This window comes from Herpailurus yagouaroundi, unplaced genomic scaffold, assembly GCF_014898765.1.
Source record: "Herpailurus yagouaroundi ecotype Mexico unplaced genomic scaffold, PumYag 67111, whole genome shotgun sequence".
Taxonomy (NCBI): domain Eukaryota; kingdom Metazoa; phylum Chordata; class Mammalia; order Carnivora; family Felidae; genus Herpailurus; species Herpailurus yagouaroundi.
In genome coordinates this window covers 1-4,403 of record NW_024419960.1, presented here as the reverse complement: position 1 = coordinate 4,403, position 4,403 = coordinate 1, and the positions used below count along the sequence as shown (strand labels likewise).

At 51.2% G+C, this 4,403-nt stretch overlaps 1 long non-coding RNA gene across 1 annotated transcript; it reads left to right on the top strand.

Annotated features, from left to right (window-relative positions):
• The first annotated feature begins 192 nt into the window (after positions 1–192).
• LOC121024768 (uncharacterized) lies at positions 193–2,349 on the top strand. Its single transcript, XR_005787811.1, has 3 exons — positions 193–257; positions 1,794–1,856; positions 2,122–2,349. It is a non-coding gene; the product is annotated as an uncharacterized LOC121024768 (long non-coding RNA).
• The last annotated feature ends 2,054 nt before the right edge of the window (positions 2,350–4,403 follow it).

Here is a 4,403-nt window from a genome sequence, read left to right as displayed (position 1 = left end):
TTCAGCCAGGTCACGATCTCACGGTCCGTGAGTTCGAGCCCAGCGTCAGGCTCTGGGCTGATGGCTCGGAGCCTGGAGCCTGTTTCCGATTCTGTGTCTCCCTCTCTCTCTGCCCCTCCCCCGTTCATGCTCTGTCTCTCTCTGTCCCAAAAATAAATAAACGTTGAAAAAAAAAATTAAAAAAAAAAAAAAAAGACTCCTGGAACTCCCTTGGTACCTGGGCCTCGTGCAGTGGCTTCTAGTGCAGAAAGTTAAAGGTCAGGCTACCTGCGTGTGAATCCAGCCTTGGCCGTTGATTGGCTGTGAGATCTGGGTCAGGCCTGTGCCTCTGTCAGGGTTTCTGGGTAGATGTCGCTAAGGAGAAAAGAGGCTTCTGGGTAGATGTCACTAAGGAGAAAAGAGGTCACCAAGCAGAACGCTGAGGCATGCGGGGTGGAGCCGGGGCAGGGGCCAGTGCCTGCTGGGGAAGCGACTCTGCCCTCGGCCTGCTCCGCTGACCATGCATGACACCCTGCCTCCATCAACAGGGCTCGCCTCCCCCAGACCCTCCGTAAGGGGCGGACAAGCAGAGACAGAGGTTGGTGGCAGTGAGGTGGTCACAGCATAAGGGACCTGAGACCTGGAAGGGCACAAGCAACTTCCCCTATCTGGAATTGGAGGCACAGCTAGGGGTGGGGCTAGGAGGGGTCCCCTAGGATGTTCGATTGGGAGGGGAGCCCATCATCATCCTCATCATCACCAACATTGTTGACAACACTGAGGCATAACTGTGCCAGGTACCAGTCTAAGCCCTTACAGGTTTTAACTCATCTGCACACCTACTTTATTATTTTTTTAAGTGTATTTATTTGTTTTGATAGAGAAGGAGAGAGCATGAGTGGGGGAGGGGCAGAGAGGGAGGGAGACACAGAATCCGAAGCAGGCTCCAGGCTCCGAGCTGTCAGCACAGAGCCCAAAGCGGGGCTCGAACTCACGAACCATAAGATCATGCCCTGAGCCGAAGTCGGTTGCTTAATCAACTGAGCCACCCAGGCACCCCCATCTGCATGTCTTCTTTAGGAAAATGTCCATTCATATTTTCTGCCCATTTTGGTTGGATTATTCATTTTTGGGGTGTTGAGTTGTATCAGTTCTTTTTGTATTTTGGAGACTAACCCTTTATCAGATCTATCGTTTGCAAATATCTTCTTCCATCCGTAGGTCGCCTTTTAGTTTTGTTGCTCATTTCCTCCACAGCATACACCTAAATCCTTACACTGAATGCCACCTCCTCCATGCAGACTTCCTGCTTGCTCCCCTCCTGGAAATGTATCCCTTCCTTCTTAACTTGCCTAGACTCGTTGGTTTTCCCACTCTCATTCCGGGGCTTGCCATGATCTGCTTTTGTGTCTGTGCTGACCATTGGGATGCAAGTCAGGGCTCTTTCCAACATCATCAGGGTGGCCAGGAAAGAGCGAGTGACACAGCTGTGGACAAATAGCAGTAGGACCTGGAGTCCCTGAGAAGGAGACAGTCCACCCTGCCTGGGCTATTCCTAGCACCCTAAATCAAGGCGTGTTTGCTCTCGGTGAAAGAGTTGAGGTCAGGGGCAATGTACGAGGTTGGGAGAAATATTTCAATATATTTATCGATGAGGTGTTTTTTTTTTTTTTTCCCTCTTCCTTGCACTGTGATTTTTGCCATCCCTCCAAATGTACAGGCAGTGAGCTCATTGTCTCTGGGCAGGGCTGTTGCAGGGCAGAAAACAAAATCACCCACTAAATACCAGCTCCTCTTCTGGACTGTTTCCATAGGTCTAGTCTAAGTCTTCAAGGTTGAGAAGGTTTCCTGGAGCAGACAAAACGTCTTGGAGAAAGGTGAAGGCAGCTGGGTGTCCCCTCCCCTCGGACGCTAGGCCTGGGCAGAGGGAGAGGTCACGGGTCCCAGGAGCAGCACAGACCCGGCCTGGCTCCCTGCCAGGACTCAGAAGCTTCATGTGCCACCGCAGGGAAGGATGGCAAGAGAGTGTGTCCGGGTGGGGGAGCCAGTTTAGGTGGAATCTGCAGAGTTTGGGGACATAGGGACCAGAGGGCAGGGACTATGGGCATCTCAGCAGTAACCATGTGACATTCGTCCAATGAGATGGTTTGGCCCGGTCTAAGATTTGGGGGCTGGAGTGCACAACAGCACGGGGGCAAGGAAGTACGAAACTCATCCCCAAGAAGAACCAGAATTCAGTTTCCCCCAGTTCGGCCGAATAGTTGATTTATGAAAAACGAAGTTCAATCTCACGTGCGCCTGAGTTCTCTGAGATTGCTACCCGGCACACCTGTTCTTACATAGTGAGTCCTGGGGATCCAATCTGTTCCTGTTCCCAGAAAATTTACTGGGTCCCATCTGCTGGGGTAGGAGGTGGAGAGGAGGGGCTAGCTTTCCCTGAGACACCAGATGACAGTTCCCCAGGGAGTTAATCCTGCCACTTGCCCAGTTCCCTGAGCCTGCTGCAGTGGCCAGGAGAAGACTGAGGGAAAGGAGGCTGGGGGGGATTTTCAATCCATTTCAGAATTACCTACTGAGCATCTGTGATGTGCCAAGTCCTAGGCTAGGCACTGGGGGATAAGTAAAAGAAAGAATGCAAGAAAGCATTGTGTCAGAGCCTGGCATACAGTAGGTGCTTCATAAATGCTCATTCATAAGAGCTCTCGTGCTCTTCCTTGGAAAGATACAAGATGAAGAAAATACAGTTTCATCCTCAAGGATCTTAAGATCCTGTAAGAGGCCAGGACCCTTTTGCACATTCCTCAGACTCAGACAGAGCACAGTAAGCAATGCAGCCCAGGCCCGAAGATCCAGGGACTCAAGGGAGGGAGAGAGATGTGATGGAGACTTCACAGAAGAGGGCTCAACCATATGAGGGTTGAATGTGTGTACACAGGAGAGGTGGGAGATGAGGAGGGGGACAGGGGAACGGACTCATGGGAAGCTGTCAGGAGACAGGGCCACAAGAGAACACATTCCGGCAGTCCCTCACCTCCGGAGTGAAAGTTCATGTGCAAATCAGTTGCTTGGAATTTGGAATGCATTTTCCCATGGGAACAATACCATAAATGGAGGCTAGGTTCTCAGGCAACAGGATGGAAACTGACTTACCCATACTGTTATTCAGCTAGATTACTCACGCCGTTCCCCAGACCAGGGCTCAGAGAGGTGGGAGCCCTGTGGCCGAACTCCTTTCTTGGGGGGGGCTGGACCTGCCTTAGGCCGAGGGCTTCTTGTCTGGGCTTTGGTGTGGTTCAGGAAGGGATTCAACTTGAAAAGGCCTAAGGTTAGTCTTTAGTGTATTTGATAACAAAGCCATCTGCTCACATACATTTATAATCATATTAAAGGACTAGTTCGCAGGAAGAAGAGGTGAAGAAAGTTCTAAATTGCTACCAAATCAGCAGCCGGACCTGTCGCAGAATTTCAGTTTCTGTTTGATGTAAATGCTTCCTCATTCCTAATCCAGCGTGACTGCTGCCCTATGAAAAGAAGGAATTTTGGACACAAACACCCACACGGGGAGAACGCCATATGAGACGACGGTTCTCAGGATTGCCAGCAAATCACCCAAAGAGGCACGGCCGAGACGCTCCCTCATGGCCCTCAGAAAAAAACCATCCTGCTGACACCTTCACCTCAGACTTCCGGCCCCCAGAGCAGGAACATAGCGTATTTCTGTTAAGGCTGTGGTACTTCGCCACGGCTGTTCCAGAAAAGGAGCCCAGCCATTTCTGTGGTCAGAGACAACGTACAGCCTGACCCCACCACCTGTGTTACAGCTGGGCCGGGACCTCCCACAAAGCCAGCCACCTGCAGGACCAGTGCCCTCCGACACGGCCTGCTCCGAGATCTGTGCCCCGCATGTGCCCCCAATACCAGCCGCCCAAGCAGACTGGCTTTCTTGAAGGGTTTAAAGGAAGTGCCAGAGGGGTGGGGATGGGGCGCCCCATTGGGCTCAGTGGGTAGAGCATGCGACTTTTGATCTCAGGGTTGTGAGTTCGAGCCCCATGTTGGGTGTAGAGATTACTAAAAAATTTTTTTTAATTAAGTGTATTTATTTATTTTGAGAAAGACTGAGATAGTGCTAGGAGGGCAGGGGCAGAGAGAGGGAGAGAGAGAGAATCCCAAGCAGGCTCCACACCATGAGCGCAGAGCCCGATGCGGGGCTCGGACTCAGGAACTGGGAGATCACGACCGGAGCCGAAGTCAGACACTTAACCAACTGAGCCTGGCAGGTGCCCCTGATTTTTGCTTTTGATTTAAATATTGTAAATGGAGGCGGGGAATCCCTAGATGCATTTTTACAAGTTTGTATCTCCCCAGGAAAATAACTCACAAACCCATTAATATCATTCACCTCAGGAGGTGATGTTGGAGGTATC